The sequence below is a fragment of the Pleurodeles waltl genome, chromosome 8, assembly GCF_031143425.1.
Source record: "Pleurodeles waltl isolate 20211129_DDA chromosome 8, aPleWal1.hap1.20221129, whole genome shotgun sequence".
NCBI lineage: Eukaryota > Metazoa > Chordata > Amphibia > Caudata > Salamandridae > Pleurodeles > Pleurodeles waltl.
In genome coordinates this window covers 527,272,307-527,294,274 of record NC_090447.1, presented here as the reverse complement: position 1 = coordinate 527,294,274, position 21,968 = coordinate 527,272,307, and the positions used below count along the sequence as shown (strand labels likewise).

At 45.9% G+C, this 21,968-nt stretch overlaps 1 protein-coding gene across 2 annotated transcripts in view; it reads left to right on the top strand.

The window, feature by feature from the left end:
- The window catches only part of ASMTL (acetylserotonin O-methyltransferase like), a 291,907-nt gene that overhangs the window by 158,009 nt on the left and 111,930 nt on the right, over positions 1-21,968 (top strand). The window lies entirely within an intron of this gene.

Genomic DNA, 21,968 nt, shown 5'->3' with positions numbered 1-21,968 from the left:
AAAACCAAATTCACATCCCATAAATGTGTGTATCTAGACGCAGGAGGATTGGAAAATCTTACTCCCTTCAAAAGACGGCACACCAAAGGATGTTCCCCAACAGGTTTCCCATCAATTCGAACATGTTCGGCAGAAATGGCAGATCTATAAGTATTCACTGTTCTGTATGCCTTCCCCTGGGAGGCTAGAGATGCTAAAAAATTAACGATTAAAGTCACATCGTCTGAAAAGGGATCCGAGTTCCTGTCCAAACACCAGCTACACCAGACCAACCAGGCAGACTTGTAAACCTTAGATGTTCCTGGGGCCCAAGAGTGGCGGATATACTGGGCAGCTTCCTCTGAAATTCCGGGGGTTCTCCAGGCTGACCCGAAATCTTCCATGCTACCAGAGTTAGAGTGTGGTCGAGAACCATATCGTGAGGACGACCCTCTGGATCGAGAAGGAGCTCTGGAAAAGAAGGAATCAGGACCGGAAAATCTATTGATAATTCCAGAACCGAAGGGAACCAGGGCTGTGTTTGCCAAAAGGGGGTCACTAGTACTAGGGAGGCCCATTGACGACGAACCTGAGCCAGGACTCTGGCTATCATCATAAAAGGAGGAAAGGCATAATTGAGATGGGGAGACCAGTCCTGGAGAAAAGCGTCCGTAGCGAGAGCTTGAGGATCCGGTCTCCAGCTGTAAAACTTCGGGAGGTGAGAATTTAACCGTGAAACGAACAGATCTATTGACATGACACCGAACTTTGAAGTAAGATTGTTGAACACTAAATGGTGAAGCCGCCAATCGCTGGAATCTTTTAGGTAGCGTGAACACCAATCTGCTATTGTATTCATTTTCCCTGGTAGATATTGTGCCGTGACTGACAATTTCCGAAGAAGGCAAAACTCCCAAAAGCTTTTGGCTAGATCCGCAAGGGGCTTGGATCTCGTTTCTCCCAGATGATTGATATACTTTACTGTGGAAATGTTGTCCATCTTTAAAAGAACAGAACAACTTACCTTGTCCTTTGCGAATGTCTTTAGAGCAAAGGAGCCTGCAAGCATCTCTAAACAATTGATGTGCAAGGCAGACTCCCTCTCTGACCATACGCCTCCAGTCGAGACTTTGCCACACCTTGCGCCCCAACCTGTCCGACTTGCATCGGATTCTAATACTAGATCTAGGGCCGAAGAGAAAATAGCTCTTCCGTTCCAGGCTTCCAAATGATCGAGCCACCACTGTATCTCTGCACGAGAGTCTTGATCCAACTGAACTACATCCGAGTAATGAAGACCCTTGCGGAGATTGTGAATCTTTAACCTTTGAAGAGCCCTGTAATGTAACGGACCTGGAAATATGGCCTGAATGGAAGAAGCCAAGAGACCTACAATTCTCGCTAGAGATCGAAGAGAAAGATGGGAGAGGCTATGGATCTGCCGTAATTCGTGTTTTATTCGAGTTACCTTCTGATAAGGTAGAGATAGAGATGTAGTTTGGGAGTCTATGAGGAAACCCAGAAATTCCACTTGAGTCGAGGGAACTAGAGAAGACTTTTCCATGTTTACCAGAAAACCAAGGGACTGCAACAGATGAAGGGAAATATGCAAATGCTGCAACAGGGTATCCTTGTTCTGAGCCATTATGAGAAAATCGTCTAGATAGATGATTAATCTTATGCCCTGAGCCCTTAAAAAAGCTACCACCGGCTTCATCACCTTTGTGAAGCACCAAGGAGCCAAAGCGAGCCCGAAAGGAAGAGCTTTGAACTGGAAAATCGAACCTTCCCATTGAAACTGAACGAATTTCCTGTAAAAGGGATGGATCGGTATCGCAAAATAAGCGTCTTGAAGATCCAGGCGAACAAACCAATCGCCTTCCAACAGAATTTCCCTGAGATGGAGAATCGTTTCCATTTTGAAATGGTTGTAAACAACGTAGTTGTTGAACAATTTTAGGTTTATCACTGGCCGAAACTTTTTGTTTTTCTTTTGGACCAGAAATATGGTACTGAGAAAACCCGAGGGATGAAAGCATGTTTCTTCTATCACATTTTTTTAAATCAAAGTTAAAATCTCTAATTTTATCAAACAAGATTGTTCTTGAGAAAACTTTAGAGGAGGAGGTGGGGAAGATTGACTGGGAACCTGATAAAGATCTATGCAATACCCCTGAATGGTTTGAAGAACCCAAGGGTCCGCGGTAATTTGATACCAATTTGAAAGAAAATGGGCTAATCGACCTCCCACCGGAAGAGGGCCAAAATTTAAATCTCTTACCTGAGACTTGTCCTCCTCTCTGGCGGTAACCTCTGTTCCTGAAACCTCTCCCTCTTTGAGGATAGAATTGAGGTTTGAACTCAGGGGAATAGAAGGAGGAGCCTCGGAAACTGCCACCACGGTAGGCGAAGCGGCCGCTAAAGCGGCTCCTTCGTTTACCGGCCCTGCCAAAAACCCTAGAGTTGAAGATCTTCTTCATTGAGACCTGAGCCTTATCCAATGTTGCAAAAGTAGAAACATATCTACTGAGTTCTTTAATAAACGAGTCCCCAAAACGAAGACTGTTATCCTGCAGTCCTTCCTCTCTGGATGCCAAGCTGCCCAATTTAGGTTCTATTTTGAGCAAAAGACTCTTTCGTCTCTCCTGGGAAATAGCTGTGTTGGCATTTCCTAATAATCAAATTGCCCGTTGGGCCCAGTTGGACAGGGATTCAGGATCAATCTGTGAGCCTTCCAACCTGGCATCCTCAGCTAAATCAAGAATTCTGGTTAGAGGACCAACCAAATCCAAAAGTCTGTCCTGACACACGGACCACGCACGGTCAACCTCTTTCTTCGGATCTTTTGAGAGAAAAATAAAACCATATTAGGATCTATAACAGGCGTGGATGTGATGCTGTGCGGGAGGGAGGGACGGGGACATTCTGATCGCAATTTATTTCTTGTGGCTTTGTCCAAACAATGTCTTAAATGGCACAAAACATATTCCGCCACGTGATCAGACGGGAATCATTCGGTGGAATTTGGGTGATGTATCAAAGTGGGATCAAACATTGGTTCCCCCAAAGCATCAAGAACAGTAAAATCATTATCATGAGAAGAACTCGAATCAAAAGGAGAAATTTTCTGCCTTTTCTCCAAAGGCCCTTGCCAGAGATCGTCAGAACCCTGAATATCCTCATACTCCCCATCATCATAATCCATGTCATCATCAGTATCCCTCAACTGAGTTATTTTAAGAGGAGAGGGACCCATTTCCACCGTATTAAGCTCCTTACGGGGGGAAGGACCAGCAATCTGGGGAGAGTCATCAGCGCTTGATTTCGTTTGGACTTTAGAAAAAGTGCGCTTTTTACCTTTGACAGGTTCAGAAACATTGGAATTCTGAGCGGACAGTTTTTTTTAAAGATAATTCAAATTTTTTGGACATCTGTAACATAGAAGTTGATACAGCTTGTTGAACCGTATTTTGAATCAAAGAATTCAAATCAGCACCCAAATTGTCCATATCAACCTCACTGGTACTATCATCTACTTTTTTAGACATTATTAAATAAGAAATAAATTCAGATACCAGGCAGGAAAGCTCACAAATTGAAAAGGAATGAAAAAGAATGAAAAGTATGCCCAAAAGGAAGAATTCAGCGAACAAAGGATTAAATATTCAATGGGCGTGAGGTAAAAGGGGGCGTGGAGAGAAGACACTCCCCAACCATCAAAAAAAGGACTTAGAGGCGTGGCAGCCCTTCAAATTCCCCGAGCCGGTAGAGAGGGGAAAAGCCTCTTCAGACGCGCTCTACCCAGCGGTCGACTGAAGAGCCACGGACTCTCCGATGAACGGAGAGGTTTCCGACGCGACACCACAGGACCACCGAGCTCCTCCGAGGTAAGCGCTGAAATAAAACGCTTACCTCAGGAGAGCGAGGCGGGAGAGCCGAACGTTCTGAAGAACGTTCGGCTCAGCCCGCGAAGCGCGACGCGAGCGCTTGAAAAACAGGCAATTAGGCAAACGCGATGATTACAAAGAAAGATAAGAAAACCTATTAAATCATAAACATAGGAAAAACAAGTAATGGTTAAAACCAGTGTAAAATACTAATACTATAAACCACACGCAACAACAGATATATGAAAGATGAGGTAATAGAACTTATCTTGACTGCGAGCAGCAAGAAAAGAGGACTTGTTGTTCGCAGTTAAGATAATTATTGTGATTGAGCGTCTTCTATTGGTTACTGTTTATGACTTCATCATTGACATCTTTTCTCTATGTTTCATGGGATATGTAGTTCTGGTTTGGTTATCTTGGCTGCTGTTAAAAATAAAGCAAGAAAAGGAAGCATAATAGGAGCCTCCGTTCTTGTAATAAAATCGAAGCCAAACACACCTTTAGTGTGTTCAAGTGGAGTCTAGGGGAACGGCGATCTTGAAGCCAGACTGTGGTGACGCATTGTGGCATGGAACACATTGACATCATGATACGTGATGTCACGGTGTTCCATGTGCTTGATGCGGAATGTAAAAGGTCCTGCGCGGCCGTTGCTCTCTGTGCTCCTTTCTGTATGTTTTTATCTTTTCGTCGGAATAAACACTTGAAGACGCATGCAACCAGAGTATCATTTCAAGTGGCGACGAGCGTGGGATGAAGGCAGCGGTGAGGACTAAACGTCTACGTGTTTGAATGTTGTTTATCTTCTACGTGTTGCCTGCCACCTCACACTTTCGTGAGTTAATCCAAACGCGTTTACCGCGTATAATTTTACCGGCCATTGTTTGTGGGGGCACAGAGGAAAAGAGTGATAAGCAGAGCGCCCGAGTGCTGACTATAAAAAGCGTCGGCTGAAAGTCAAAGTAAGTTAAGCAGCTCGTGCCGGATCGCGAGTGCCGGCTGAAAAAGGTGTCAGCTGAAAGTCAAAGTCAGTTAAGCAGCGCGCGCCGACTTTCATGAGCGCTGGCTGAACTAGAGCGTGTTGGCAACATGGAGATGTATCATAACAGCAAGCAATTTTAACCAAATTCAAGTATTATTCTGTGATCACTCCCCTGCTGTCTTGCGCCTACTGTGATCACTTTGTTTTTTTTCTCTTTCCTGTTACTAAGTGCAAGGAAACAAAGAAAGGACTATAATTTTGATTTTTTTATTTAAACCATCTTGGATTGGGACTGTTTTTTTTAAACATACATAAAAGCTTATGGCAATTTTTGTTTTCACATACGAGGACAAGTTTAGCATATTACTTGTTCAAAGCAGTTCTATTTAATATTAATACATTTTTTTTTCTCTTTCTTCTTGTTTATTATTTTTTTTCTTGTTGGTCTGATATATTCAATATATAAAAAAAAAAGAAAAAGGGGGGGGGGAGGAAATGTGGTGACGGATTGTGACATGGAACACCGTGACATCATGTATCATGATGTCAATGTGTTCCATGCTACAATGCGTCACCACACAGACCCCTAGATATTTATAACTGGAGCTCGTTTTCTACTGAATTTCCTCCCAGGTACCATAGCCCCTTCTTGTGGCCGTTTGCAAAGATAACTATTTTAGTTTTATCTAAATTGACTATCATCCGGTTTGTTCTGCAGTAGAGAGCCAATGCGTTCAGTAAGTTTTGTAAACCAAATGGAGTTAGATTCATGAGAACTATGCCATCTATGTATTGGAGTGACATCAGCAGTTGGCCCAATTTTGGAGGATTTGAGGGTCTCGTTCCCTGCTTTACTCAGACCTGAAATAAAGAGGTTTAACAAAGTCGGGACAGGCACATGTCCCTGTTTTAAACTTCACCCAGTTTTAATTGGGGGATGCCACAGCAAATTCCTGTCCACATCATCAAAAGCTTTTGAAAAATCAATAAAACATGTGCAGAGCAGTTGCTTTTTCTTTTTGTATTTTTCTACAAGCATAGAAAGAGCCTCAAGATTATCAGTCGTGATTGGCTTGTGTCAAAAGCCTGTTAGATCGTGCGGGATCAGGGCAGTATCTTCTGCTCAATTTTCCAGTTCCTGTAACAAGATGCCAGCAAAAACCTTTGAGTTGGTATCTAAAAACGCGATCATCCGATAACTGTCTGGGTCTGAGTAGGATGACCTTTTTTGCAGACTGCATGGAGAATTGACCCGTACTAAGACTCTGGTATGGAATTTTCTTCCAAAAGTTATACAGTTGAAAAAATAGTTTCCTTAATTGGTCTGTGTCATGCTTGTAAATTGAGGCTGGCAGACCACTTGGGCCCGATGCCTCATTTCCTCTGATTTTCTTTATTTGTTCTTCCATTGTAAATTGAGAAAAGAAAAGAGTGGGCGTTTCAGTGTTTTTGTCTGTGTACAGAGTTGTTTGTTCTTTGGAGTGACACATGGAGCGAATATGAATAAGCCAGGCTTATTGTTGGATGTGGTTGCCAGCAGAAGTAGGGGCATGCTCTAGCTGGTTAATCATGGCCCACAAAGTTTTATTATTCTTTGATTTACAGGCCTGTGGTATTTCAATACAATTTTGCTTGTGCCTTGTGCTATTTGCCCCCAAATTGCTTTTTCGTATTCTTTCCTGAGCTCTGTAAATGCAGACAAGTGAGATCTGAATGCTTGTATGTATTTCTTTGCCTTCACTGCTTTTAGTTCACACTTCTGATGTTTAAGTGCACTATTGAACCACCTATTTTTGGCCAAACGTTGATAGAGCAACCGTTGCTATTTATTTGTTTCCAGGAAACGGTTACGTTCTTTTTGTGTGAATTCCTAGGCAGCCAGAGGATTCTGCAGATCCCACCTGCTTTGCAGGTTGGTCTCTTTCCACCACTTGTATTTTTCCTGGGCAGTTTTTGACCATCTTAATTGACTCCAAGTTGTTTCTGGGTCCTGAAGGTCTATGTTATTCCTCTGGGCAATGTGTTCGTTGTTGTCTGTGATCCCTACCATCAAGGGCTTGTGATCACTTTCTTGACAGTCTTCAACAATAAATGTTGTAAAGGAGACAAATATGTAATCCAGCACTGACCCTGCTGACTTAGTTTTTCCTGTCGCTGCAATTAGGTGGTCTGAGGCAATCTTCCTGTTTAATGTTCCAAGTCCCATGGCTTCAAAAGTGAACAGCAGCTGTTGGTCAAAAATCTCCAGCTTTGCATATTTGAAGCCTGCTCAGGTATGCCGTGGCTTTCATCTATATTATGTGCTTCTATGCTACACTTGTGGTGGTTCACCAACTTTAGGTTAAAGTCACTGGTCACTACCTATGCGGCGCACAAATCATGGTTATTTAGTTCGAGTACTGCATGTTCCAGGGATGTAATTGTTTTATGGCTTTGGACCTCTTTTTGGGGGTGGGAGTGGGGGCGGGGGGTTCAAATAAACGTTCAGTACTAAAACTGCTATTTCCTTAGTCTCGGATTTCTAGTCATTAACCTGTACTGCTTGCATGAAGGGAGAGTCTGTTTTCAACTTGGTTATATTTAAAGCTTTGTTGAGGGCCACGATGATGCTCAACCTGCCTTATGGCCTGTCCTTAGCTCCACTTTTTACAGGAGGTTTATGGTATTGTAAATATACCATAAGAGGTGTTTCTTAAAGGCTCCTAGTCTCCTGGAGAAACATTATATCAAATTATCGTGAGTTTCTAATTGAGAAACAAGTGCAATCTTGTCTGCTCTGGCATATGACCATAATGTCAAGGTGATCTTGCAATTAAGATGGTCAGTGGAACCAACCTCTTGTTGATACATGGGTGCTAGGAACATTTGTGAAAAACTTCAGTAAGCCAGTCAGAGTTCACATTGCTTGGCGATGTCGGTCCAGTACATCTAGATACGTGCTTTGTTGAAATAGTGACTTTCAGATTCTGCCTAGTTTATTGTGATTCGTCTGATGTACCTTTCACACTTAACACCAATTATCTGGTTCCCAAGAGTCTTCGTTTATCCCAAATGTGTTCTGTTGGCTGCAGATTCAGGAAGTGAGAATATTTCTCTAGGGCCGAACAACATAAGAGGATTCCCCATTCTTCCACCATGGTGCTGTGACTAAGTATAAGACACATGATTTTGGCATCATGAAAGCATATATCAGTAGATTCTCTTTTCTTGTCTGGTGCCAAAACACTACATAGTCCAAGTCCTTACTTTTTTTTTTTTTTGCCCATGCCTGGAAGGCCGGACTAGAACTTGAGTATGTTGGACCTGTTTAAAATATCCCAAGGGCCCCAGGAATCAAATGCAGAGCATAAAACTAGGGTGGCCACCGGTGAAGATAGGACATTACCTTTCTCTTACCTCTGAGACCCTTTGTGAGGACCCCAGTTGTTTTCAAAATCTCCATTAATATCTGTTGAGGAATATTCTCCGTAGATCCCCTGAAGTAAGGAATCAATGTATCAAATGTCAAATGGCCTCCTTCTGCACGAAATGCAGGACACTTTAATCCAGACTCTAGAAACTATTAACAAATTATTAAAGTAAATTTATTTCAAGTTACATGATGGATAAAAAATAAACAGGCTTGAAACTCTTTGCTGTGCGTTGTCACTTTCTTTCTTCAAATTCCTAAATTCAGTCAGTAACCCATTGTCGTAGTTTGTCCGGAAGGCTCACAAGAGAGTAGGGTGGCAGTGAACAAGTATAATTCATTAGCAAAAAACTCCATCCACCAGAGAATATTTCCAGCCACCCCCAGCCTTCTTCAACAGCTCCTTTATAATCATAATATTTTCCTAACTTTCTACAAGGAACATTGAAAAAATACTTCCTTTTAAAGGATGAATTCCTTCACCCACCCAAAGGCGGCATGTTTCATCATTGCGAACCTCCTTGCACTGTGTACCTAGTCATGGTGTGGGCTACAACTTCCTCACTAAGAGGAAGGCGCTTTGCAGATGTTTTTGGAGGTATGATAAACCTCTGATGACAAGCAGAATGTAGTGAGGTGAGCGGAGTGTAAACAAAAGGAAAAGTGATATAAAACTGACTCCAAAGTATGCAAGTAATTTTATTAGTGTGCCCCCTCGGCCAGGATTAAAAAACAAAACAGAGCAGGATGAATTAAACCTGTTTGTTTATATCACAAAAAGGTTGACATGTTTCTGCCTATAACCCTCAACAGAGGGGTTGCGGTTTCTTCAGGACCTATAGTGAACTGTCTGCTTGAATAAGTGTTCAAAAAATAAAAATTACTATAGAGTAAGACAAAACACAGTGTATTCAAAACCGTCAGGTGGTCCTGGTAAGGATTCAGTCAGTAGAGAAAATTAGAGGGATCCACTGGCGGATACTTGTGGGAAATGTGCAGAGCTTCAGGTAAAGTATCAAAGCTAGGCCAAATACAGTAGACCATACAAGTCATTTATCAACAAAATCATGGCACCTGTATCCCAAATCCATGGCAGCAGCAAGAATTGTAGCACTTGGAACATAATGTGAATACATGGTGTGCCAACATAGGTCAAAGTATCAAACAACATAATATAAAGGTAAAAAGATCAGAGTAGAGCTTACCCGCAGTAGTCTAGTTTACCGCCTCAGCTCAGGCTAGGAGCACAAGGTATATTTTTCGCTACAAGTTATTCATAGGGAAGGGGCAAAGAAAAAAAAAAACAAGGAAACATAAGAAAAGGACCTCAATAAACTCCTGGCAGAGTCAAAACAAATGCATCTATGTGTCTGGCATATCTGAAGAGACCCATGTAAGGTTTCAAATAATCCCATCTATGCCTCAAATAAACTAAAACAGATATATATTTTCATATTTCATGGACCCTCCCCAATCAACATATTCATCACCCATGAAAAGAGGAATGTGACACAACAATGTCTAAGTGGTGACAGACCAATTGGGGTGCATAGTTGATGAAAGCGCATTTCTATAAACCATATTATGTACACCCATACTGTATCAATAAGCCACCCATTGTGACAGCAAACGGGGCCTTGCAAATTTGTGAAGACCAACCCACCTGCATATTATGCGAAGACTACAGGCGGTTGGTTACCTGAGATACCTACATCTTAGAGAATGCAAAGTCAGGGGGCTCAAACACCGAGAAATTCACACAAAAAAGAGGGATGTTATAGTTAGGTTCCCATTTTACACAGACACAACCATAGAAATTCAGCAGTCATAGTTATGGTTATCTCAAGTAACTATAACTTGTGCCCTAAGGTAACTATAACTTGTGCCCCCGCCATGCACAGTTATCTCATCAATAATTTTACCGCAGATGTTATATTGATACTATCAATGATGTTATAGAAGTTGTCATGAGTGATGTAATATCTGGGGTAATTAGCAGTACATGGCGGGGACACCTTAGGTTGATATATATGTACAGAAGAGAGAACACTGGGTAGTTTTCAAGTTTAGGTGGAGAGCAGATCCAATAAGAAGCACCCTGCAACACTCTAGGTTTTCTCACATCAAATGTCTGTTTTTCTAGCCTAGTTTTTAAGCATAGGATTGGCACAGTGCCATCTATGCTGAGCTATCACTCATTTGAGATCACTGTGTACAGAATGGTGATCGTTTTAAAACATGTTACAACTCATCCCACCCTGCCTTTGTCAAGAAACCGAACAGAGCTATCGCAAATGCATGTCCAGTCATGAGTTTGTAGCTAGATAGGACCTGTTGCACTGCCTGTTCTTCCTGCCACCCATCATCTATATTTGCTGCCGATCAGCGATTCGTCATGGTCCCTCAGCATTCCTCTGGCCACACCATTATTTGTATGTCGAGAAGAGTAAAATGTTGCGCCGTGTGGTGCGGCGCAAGCCGAGTGTTCGGCGCAAACCGGGCGTTCGGCTCGGGCCGCGCATCGCGTTTTTAAAACGCGGCGGGCCCCTAGCCTTTCCTGCACTTTACGAGGCCCCAGAATGGGCATGGGGCCTCGCTCTGCTTTCTCCCTCCGCATTTTTGGGGTCTCCTGACCCCTCTTACCTGTTCTTGCTCCTTCTTTTTCTTTTCTTCTTTCTTGGGTCTTTTTGTTGCACCTTCCTTTATGTCTTTTCCCCCTTCCCAGGTTACCTTTTTCTTCCCAGCATTCCTTATTCCCTATTCTCTATGGTTCCTACTCTATTCTGTTCTATGTACTTTTCCCTATCTAAGATGGTGTCCTTTTTCTTCCTGTGGGTCACTTCCTGTTTTTTGGTATTTAAGGGAGGTGTTTTCTTCTTTTCTTTGTGCTGCAACACTTTCTGTTCGGATGGTGTCCTCGCTCCTGATTTCCTTGCCTTTTGGTTCTGGAATTCGCCAATTCTGTGTTATTTGAATTTAGTTCTTTTGATTCCTGTTCTTTTGTTCTTGTTTTCAGGAATCATTCTGTTTGGAGGTTTTTTCCCCTTTTTATAAGGTTTTTTTTTCCCTCTGGCGCTATTTTCTGAAGGTCACGGTCTTTTTTTGGCGTATCCATTGCCTACGGCACCGTGGCTACCAGAAAGAGTCGCCCCTTTTTGGGTCAAAGCCGAACACTCAAGACCCACGCCACTAGATCTGCAGATTCCAGGCGCAAGCAGCACGTGAGTCGTGACATAAAATGTTTGTTCTATTTTAAATGCTACACGGTTTCAGAAAGTATCAAGTGCCCCTTGTTCCCAAGCGGGCTTCCTGCTGTGCTCTGGGCAGTGTTGCCGCCCACCCCATGCCTAGCGCCGCTGCGCCCGTAGGCAAGGTTGGCGATTTGTAAAGTGAGCTGTAACTCACATCCACAAATGAAGAAGTGACTTCCTTGAACCACATATTCACACTGGTAAAATAAAATGTTCATTTCACTTCCTAACAGTGCTCTATTAAATTTCTGTATTTTTATTTTCTTTATGTTGCTGTGGGTAAGAGACATTCAGAAAACTGTCTCTTCGTAGTTGCTGACACTTGAAATATGGAAGCAGAGTTGTATGCTACTTTCACAGATTGTACATACACTGAGGGGTGTAGCAGTCAGTTTGAGGCTGCTGTAATGGCACCGGAGCCCGTGGGTGTGAGGGGCCAACTGTACCTCAGATATGGACCTCTTATATCCAACCGGCAGATGGGTGGCCCTTTTTTTAGAACCTCGAATACTGAATTTCCCACTGTGCTGCCTTACCACACCCATTCCTCCCCCTCCGCACAGGACTTTTCTGAGGCGTATGTGGGAAGTGAATGAGCCTTGCACACAATGAGAGCTGTGGCAGCTTTGCAAGGCATCCCGGCTATGTGAACCGTCAGGAGTGCATCAGATGCAATAGCACACCAGCCACATTGCTGGGCAGCCAAGAGGGCATACTGGTCCGGACAGATAGATTTAGACAGGTCACCTAAAGAGAACTATGAGGCATGCAGCTAATAAGCAGTACCACGCTTGTCCGGCTGACAGCGCATTCATTCCCATTTAATTGAAGGTAATGTTCAATCCAAAATTAGTGTAGTGACAGCTTAATCTCAACAGATAAACTCTTTTGTAAAAATATGCCTTTATTGTTCTTGTATTTCAAGCTCTGTGCCTGCATGCCTGCCACTTCCTCAAATAGGCTGCTTTTATCATGATTTGTGAATGTGCTGCTTGCTACTTTACCTCAGAAATATTTCAGAGTATTCCCAATTATTATATTTATAAATAAATACACGACCCCTAGGACCTGGCCAATGCCTGAGGGCATAAAGAAAACAAGCTTGGGACTGTACTTGTGTTTTTTTATTTTACCGCTGGTTTGTGGATCCACTGCAGTAACATTTAAAAAAAAAAAAAAAAAATGTGGGCCCCCAATGGGGTACCTGGGAGATCTCAGCACCAGCCTTAGCGGGTCTGGGTTTTTCTACCCTGCCCCTTACATTTTAAATGTTTTTTTTCTTGGAACTCAGCTGATTCCAAGTCCTAAGATGGCTGCCAACAGTTCCTGATTCAATAAGATCTCCCCTTGTGAGCTGTCTGATCCACAGACCCTCTGCATCCCTAGATATCTATATTTCTTTTTCCTTTCCTTTTACCTTTATTAACTCCACAACTACTGAATGGACTTACCAAATAACAAAAAGCACGATCTGGGCACCAAGATCTAGCTTCCTGCCAAATTTGATGTAGTTTTGGTTAGCGAGTCAAGCTGTAGTCGTGTCAAAGGACTCTATGGGGGAAAAAGCATGGACAAACGTGTTTTGGGATCCCCCCCCACCCAATATTCTCCACCCCCACTTGACAAATCACCCTGAATCTTTCAAGACAGCAGCTAAAGTGAGTATTGTACTAGTTTGGACGGAGAGTTTTTTTTTGGGGTTTGCTAATACCATTTGCCTGTTTGACGTATCTTCACAAAACTTTCCCAAGAATGGTTCACCCACATCAAGCAGGAGCAAGCACCACGTATGCTCCCAGCTGGAGAGAGCTTAAAAAATGCTCCCGCCCGCTGGCAGTGGATTTTAGATTTGTTTCCCTGCAGTGATGTGAGCAGGGAAACAGATCTAAATATTGCAATAGTGGCTGCTCCTTGCAGGCGGGAGAAGAGCCAGCACCCACTGGATGCGGGGAGCCGGCTGGGGGTGTGAGGTCCTTGAGGCTCCCTCTGTAGCATCTCACCAGGATATGGTGGGTGCCTTGGGTGTGCAACAGGCCACCCATCTTTTGTATCGTGCCAGCCCTCGGAGGATGGGTTTTCTGAGGCTGAAAGCAGCTTGGGGAGAGGGGCACCTGCCCCTCCTCTTCCTTGAAGACATTGCTGGGCCCCGGGGATGGGGTCCCAAGGGTCAAAATTGGCCAAGGAAGAGGGGCCGGGTGCAGGTCCTTGTCCCATTTACATATGGTAATTAATTATCACTTTGTGTTTAAAAAAAAAAAAAAAAAACTAGAAATTCACTGAAAAGAAGAAAGGTTAAAGTAATGTTCTAGTTTTTTAATACACTGCGATGTATTTATCACGGATTTCATTGTCTGCAAACAGTCTGTACAGAGTAAAATCTCTCTATAGAGTGAATACTGTTCACAGTACCCACTTCTCTACTGATATTAAATGAACTTCTCACTATAGTTTCAGTGAGTGTCATAGGTTTTATACAGATTAAAGGTATATGTGGTACGCAATTGTTTTTTAACGGGCATTCGCAATTTTGGCTTTCTCTGGACAATTGTATAGATATTGAACAAAGCAGTTCATGAGTGTTTCTCATGTCTGTGGTCGATTGTTAATTTGATCTATGCTACTTTTAAAGTGTATGCTATAGGCTCACTGTGGCATTTAATGCTTGTTTTCCACTGCAAATTGAGTTGTATCTGTGATGGCAGTGGTAATGGGTGATTTTCTCCTGAGCTATTTTGTACTTACTGTCAGGCTTCCAGTGTCATACTGATTTAAAGAGAAATATGTGTGAAAGTGAAGTTTGGCTGATTAGATGATGTCATCAATGATGTCATCAATAGTGTCATTAGAGATGTCATCAGTGATATCATAAATGTTGCCACAGAACATGTCATGACTGATGTCATATGTGAGGTCATACGCAGTGCATGGTGCGGCCGCAAGTTATAGTTAGTGTTGCTAACTATAACTGTTGAATTTCTGTGTTTTTTTTATTTTTATTTCAAAACATTAATGTTCACACTGACCAATTCACCTAACTATAATGTCCGAGACCGCCAACGAAGACGTCGACGATAAGTACCACAACCTACTAAACAAAGAGCACAGTTACATACCCACTCACTCCACGTACCCCGCATCGCTCCCACAACCCTTCACAGCAGCACAAGCCATACACCCCACAGCAAGAGGTACTTACCCGACACAAGGCAAATCCAACCTGCCCAAAGTACATACATGTGCCCAACACCCCCAAACAATGAAACGAGAGACCACGGATCCAGAGTGTGCCTCAAACAACACAGGCCACACATTAACCTTTATTGTGCTTACTGAGCAACAGAAGTGCATAGAAGGCCAATGGCCAGTCCATATTCAAAGAAGTCCGATGGGCTACAATGGCCCCAACTTGACTCCCACAAGTGCAACGGTACTCCACCTCATAGGGGCAACAATGGGGCATCCAGGCACCTCAGGGAACCGGGGCAGGGGGTGGTGGGGGTGGGGATTTATGACTGGGAGGGGGGGGCTTAGATTTCCGTTTGGAAGGTGGAGGGGGCTTAGGTTTTGTCACAGCAGCTGGTGGAGCGGACATGTCCTGGGGTGCGGCTTATGTTCCTTGGCCAGCACGGGATCTCTTCCTCACAGGTGAGGTAGCACGGGGATGGGAAGGGCAGACAGGGGCGGGCTGTGATGTGGGAGGAGTGGACAGGGCAAGGAGTTGAGCACTTTTAGGGACGAGATGGTGTGGGCCAATGGGTTCAAATAGGTCAACATGGGATAGGAAAAGTTTCTTAGGTGCAATTGGGGTGGACCTGGAGGAAGGCGTGGGAGTGGAGGTAGAGGGAGCGGTCGTGACAGGTGTAGGTGTGCGTGACGTGGGTGCAGGTGACTGGACAGTATGCTGAGGCGTTGTGGATGTGTGATGGGTGGGTGTTTTGGTGCTTTGAGTGTCTTGGTAGGAGGGGGTGTGGACACAGTGGGACAAGACAGGCTGCCAGTGTAAATGGATGTTGTCTGGGTGTCTGCAAGTCTGGTGAGTGTGCTGCATGTGTCAACTAAAGTCGTTGTGGTGAGTGCAGGTGTAGTGTCTGGGGTACATGAATGGATGTGTGCTATTGTGGTGACTGCAGGAATAGGGTCAGCAACATTGAATGAGGGTGCAGTGCCTGTGGGTGTGCATGTACAGGGGACAGACAGGGAGGCAGAAGAGGTGGACACACTGGGGGAAGTGGATGTTGGTGTGTGTGTGCATGTGTAAGTTGGCTCTGTGAATGCTTGTGGTGGGAGATGTGGTGCTTGTGTTTTGAAGTGTGCTTCTTGTGTGTTGAGGTGTGTGCCTTCGTGTCAGAATGTGTGCTTTGGATGGGTAAAGGGAGTGGGGTGCTGGAAGGGGTAGAGGTGGTTGGAGGGGGAATGGAATGACCAGGGACAATGGCTTCCGTCAAAGAGGAGGCCAGAGCCTGAAAAGATCTCTGTAGGCCAGACACAGCACCGTGAATGCCATCCAGACATTGGTCTGCTGCACCTCTGATACTAACCCCTGGATGGCAACTGACGATGGTTGTCTGCCCTACATAGATGTTTCTCAGGAGGTCAATAGCCTCCTCCATGAGGGCAGCAGGGCTGACTGGGGCAGGGGAGGAGGAGCCTGGGGCAAAGGAGACGCCCACCCTTCTGGGTGAGCGGGCATGGCAACTTGGTGGGGAGCAACTGGGAGGGCAGCAACTGGGAGGGCGGTGATGGTATGGGGGGTGGCAGAAGATGACACAGTAGGGGTGGGCTCACTAGGGTCCGCCACCGCCAGGGAGCTCCCATTGGAGGAGGTATCGGAGTAACTACCTCCAGTGGTAGTTTCCTCCCCGTGGTACTGCCCTCGCCCTCCAACCCACTGGTCCCCTTGGCGTCGGACGTCTCTGCCTCCGAGGATCCGTAGGCCGCTGCCTCCCCACTCGCCGGTGCCTCAGCTCCATCGCCAGATGATGCTGATGTACACAGACAATACAAGAGAACAGGGATGGGGAGACAAAACAGGAGAGACACTTGTAAATAGCTGAATGGAGGTACATTAGTGGTTCACACATACGCCCACCCAGAAATTATTCCACCAGGCAGCATCTACCGCTATACACATGGCTATGCCCCTCACTAGTGGCCAGAACCCTGCCCTACAGCCATTCCCCAATGAACTTAAGGACCTGACGTACTGCAGACTTGGCCCTTACACCTCTACTCCCCACGGGGGCCATTATGTAGATGGACATCTGTCAGAGTCCCTGCCAGTAGGCAGCATACCAACGCGCACACACACATCCATCAAGGAGCCAAAATATGGTATATGTACTCACCCCCTTGTGACTGCTGTGCAGCCTTCAAGTGCCCATCCAGGTCCGGGTACGCCACTGCCAGGATGTGTTGCATAAGGGGGGGGGGGGTGAGTGCCCGGCGGGCACCCCTTCCTCGTTGGGAGGACTTCCCCAGCTGGGCCTCACAGATCTTCCTCCCCAGTGCCGCAGGTCCTCCCACCTCTTCCTGCAGTGGGTGCTCCGCCGGTTGTAGACACCCAGGGTCCGCACCTCCTTGGCGATGGCATGCCAAAGTCCCCTTTTATGGTGGGCGCTTACCTATAAGGGACAGACAGAAAAGTAACACTGAGGTCAGACAATGGCCAATCATATACAGCAGGCTATACGTCCACTATGGGACGGACATTTAAAACAGCCTAACAGCACACACACACACGCAGCATGTCAGGAACCCTGGACCATATAGTGTCACAAGTGCACACGTGTATGCAGCCAACAACCACCATTACACACATCCATGCACCCCAATCCTCCTACTCACCTGAACCTCTGGCCGACCGTAGAGCTTGGAGTGTAGGGGCAGGACCCCATCCACAAGCTTCTCCAATTCTAGGTTGGTGAAGGCCGGCGCCCTTTCCCCTGCAACATGTGCCATTTCCATGACCAGAGGCAGGACACAGCAGTACACTCAGTGGAGTACCTGCATGTACGTGATCAGGGAGTCAAGTGAAGTTGGGGTGACGAGTTCCCGTACGCACCGCAGCGGTGTGCACCGTCACTGCAGCCGGCGATCATGATATGCTAAGAATGCCCATTGACAATCATGTTAACCAATGAATTTGCGCACAGCGGTAAACACCGCCTTACGCCCTTACGTCAACCGCTAGCGGTATGAGGTCACTTCCACCACGACACTTCTGGATTATAGGGGGCAGACATTTTGGTCTTAACTATGCAGTTGTAAAACCCTCATCAGCACAATGCAGGCCCTATTGTCCCCTAAACACCCATAGGCATGAAACAATGTACATTACCTAACCAGTCCTGATATATTATTGTGGTCATGTTGCTGTAATGTCACACACACTAAGCATTTGTGTCGTCGACAATCATGCCAGCAGTGCTGAATGAGAAACAATGTGTGCAGATGTATGTGTGTTCCTCTCACATGTTTTCAACTCCTCCTAGGTACAGACCCTTGTGGCGAGGGAGGGCCCCATCGGTGTACAGACCACTTGTTGATTTGCAGACCATGGCGGAGCGTCACATCATTATCAATTACAGACTCACTCGTGCTACTATTGATGAAACTTTGTGCATTACTGGATCCAGCACTGAGACCGGCTAATCGGAATCAGCATGCCATCCCTACTGAAGTGCAGGTGCTCTCTGCACTACATTTCCGGGCCTCAGGCTCATTTCAAGTGACAGTGGGCATGGGTGCAGGTTTTTCACAGCCAATGTTTAGCATTATACTGTCCAGATTCCTGAATGCATTTGTACGACACCTGCAGTCCTATGTGAGGTTTCCCCACCACCCTGCCATCAAGTTGGACTTCTATGCCTTTGCCAACATACCCCATGTGATAGGTAACATTGATGGCACCCACATAGCTATCATCCCCCCAAGAGTCAGTGAACAGGTGTACAGAAACAGGAAGAACTTTCATTCCATGAACATTCAATTGGTGTGTACTGCAGACCTGTACATCTCACATGTGAATGCCATGTTCCCTTGATCAGTCCATGATTCCTTTGTGCTGAGGAACAGTAGTGTGCCACACAAGATGGAACAACTACAAGAGTAAAGAGGATGGATCATAGGTAGGTGTTTCTGAAACTTATTACCACATTGCAGACAGCCAGGTTGTCTGCCTTTGAGGGTTGTCAATGACATTCCTGTTTTGCACCATTTTCTAGGTGATTCTGGCTATCCCAACTTGCGCTGGCTCCTGATACCAGTGAGGAATCCTGGAACAGATGCAGAGAGGAATTACAGTGAGGCCCATGGATGTACTAGGAGGGTGATAGAGCGCACAATAGGTCTCCTGAAGGCTAGATTTCGTTGCCTACATATCCCTGGAGGTTCCCTGGCCTATGGGCCTGAAAAGGTGTGTAGAATAGTGGTGGCCTGCTGCATGCTGCATAACGTGGCTGTGAGAAATTCTATCCCCCTCTTGTAGGAGGAGGGTGCTGTATATCCAGACCAGCTTTCTCAAAGAAGGGATGAGAGTGCTGGTGATGATGAGGAGGGGGAAGATGTAAATTCCAGGACCCAACTCTACTTCCAGTAACTCTGTGGGACAATTGGATGAGATTGCTGTCTGTGCAGCATACTGTCAGTGTGCCTTGTCATCTAGGGGGGTGTTGGGTCGATACTCATTGCCACTGTGACCAGGTCTGCATAGGACAGTTTACATTATAGTATAATAGTTAACACATCTGTAGGCACAACAACATGTAATGTGTGTGGTGCATTTCCTGCTACTCAAATAATAATAAATTAGTTATCATACAGTTGCATCCATACTTCAGTTTGTTTCAGCATAATGACAGGGGACATTGTAACAGGTGAACTGGTGTTTTATTTGGTGCAGGGATTAAATTGTGCAGATTACAGTGATGGGAGTGGGCTACTGATGGTTGTTCAATATGGCAACATGGTTGCAGCATTTGTTGGCAGTAGTGGTAGGTCCATCTATGTTTACAGGAGTTTGTTGTAGTTTTCACACGCTTTGGTCGTTGATTCAGTGGGACACTTGGAGGACAGTTCTTGCCAGAGTCACTTCTTTGAGGGATCCTTGGTCTTGGCAGGTGTTCCAGTGCCATATCTGAGCCTGAGTGTCCGTTTGGGTGCCTGGTGTTGGCCTATACAGGTTGAGATGGATGTCTCCTGTGTGTCCTGAGAGGGTGGAACATGTGCAGTTGCTGCTGATGCTGTTGTTGTCCAGTCTGTAGCCTGGCCTGTAGTAGGGGCTTCCTGGTCTGTGTGGGCCTCAGGCTGTGTTGGGACAAGGTGCAGCAGCGTCCCTTCTATGCTGGCTATTGTGGCACTGTGCAGTTTCCACTGCTCCATGGCCTCTTGGTGGTGTGCTAGCTGCATCCTTTGACTCATCTCCAGGGTGGATACTATCTGGGCCAATCTGTCCTGGATATGGTGATATGCTCCCAGGACCTCAGAGATCATGTCCTAGGCTGCAGCATCCATCCTGTGGCCTCCCCCCTGGGCCACTGATGCCCTCCCACTGGGCCTAGCCCCCTTTGCCTGTGTCCCGTGCACAGGTCTGGCGGTACCACTTGTATTGCGGCCATCGTCTTCCTGCCTGTTGGTAGGGGGTGACTGTGGCCTCTGTCCATGTGTTCCACCAGTCTGTGGCCTGGATACACAGGTGTGGGGACGGTTGCCCTGGGCTGATGTTGTTGGCTGGGTGGTAGGGGTGTCAGTGGTATCCTGTGTGGGGCTGCTGGATGGTGACAGTCCAGGACTGTGTGAGGGGCCAGGGTGATCGTCAATGTCCAGAGTTCCATCCCCAGTGTCCTGGGAGGTGCCTCTTTCTCCCTGTGGGGCACTGACACTCCTTGTACTGTCTGTCAGGGTGGCATGGGTGGTGGTGCCTGTTGGGGGAATCGACATGTCTTTTACAATTGCATGATCGGATGGGGTTCACAGGACTGGGCAGTTTAGTGCAGGTTTTCACACTTTGGGGCCATGCAAGGTGCTTTTGTGAGGTTAGCATTGCATTTTGTCTGGATGTGGAGGTGCATTGTGGGTGCTGTAGGCCATTGTGATTCCTTGCAGGGGTGGGTGGCTGTGCACAGGGGGAGGAATGTGGGCCTGTTAGTGTGTTTGTGGGCATGCAGGGGGACTGGATGTAGTGATTGTGGTCTGGGTGGGTTAGTGGACCTGGTGGGTGTTGCAGGGGAGGGGTGGTGCATGCATTACAGGTGTGATGGATATGGGGTAAATGTAGACGACTTACCCGAGTCCATTCCTTCAGTGTGTCCAGTAAGTCCCTCAGGGTGCAGGATGGCCAGTACCTTTTCCTCCCACTCAGTGTAGTCATTTGGTGTTGGTGGAGGTCCTCCCCCAGTCTTCTGGACTGCAATGTGGTGTCTGGATGCCATGGAGCTGACCTTCCCACGCAGGTTGTTCCATGTCTTGCGGATGTCGTCCCTGTTGCGTGGATGGTGTCCCACTTCATTGACCTTGTTGACTATTGTCTGCCATAGCTCCATCTTCCTGGCGATGGGTGTGTGCTGGACCTGTGCCCCGAATAATTGTGGCTCGACCTTCAAAATCTCGTCAACCAGGGACCTTAGCTCCCTTTCTGTGAAACGTGGGTGTTTGGGGAGTGCCATGGTGTGTGTTGTGAATGGTGTCTTGTGTGGATCTAGGTGTGGGTGCTCTTGTGTGGTTGGGTGTATGTATTGTGGCTTTCGGTGTCTGCTTCTGGGGTTCTCTGTATTAGTTTGCCTAATTTCGTTGCAAAGGATTGTGGGGTGTGTCTGTGAGTGTTTTATAGTGTTGTGGATGTGTATCAGGTGTGTGGGTTTCAAACTTGCCAATGTATGCATTTCTTACTGTTGGGTCCACTTGCCGCCGGTGGCGGGCTGTACTGCCAATGGTCATTCGGCTTCCACTGACCGCCGCGGTGATTTGTGCTTCATTATTTGGAGGGCGGGGAGTTGGTGTGCTCAGCTGTGGCGGGGTGGGAGGTTTAGCATGTCCGCTGACAAGGTCCTGGTGGTGACTGGTGGCAGGGAGATTTTTGTCGGATTCTGATTTTTGCAACATTATATGGCGGGTTTCTGTTCACCGCCAATGGCGGTCTTCTGTTTGCCGTCACCACGGCGGTTGACAGGGTTTACCGCCATGTTCATAATGAGGGCCTAAATAATGAACATTAAGAGGATTGTTGAATTTAGACAATTTGAGTACTTTTCCTTGTTTTACTCACTATGTCGCCACCATTTCTTTTACTTATTTACGCTTATCATAATAGACTTTTCATTTTAAATGTAGATCTAACTACTTGTGCTCACAAGCAATCACGTCAATCTTATTCTCCCCTTTGGAGAGAGCAGCTCCCCAAAATGGGCAAGTTAAAGTGCAAAGTTTCCTTTTGCGAAATAATTTGAACAGGGATACACCTG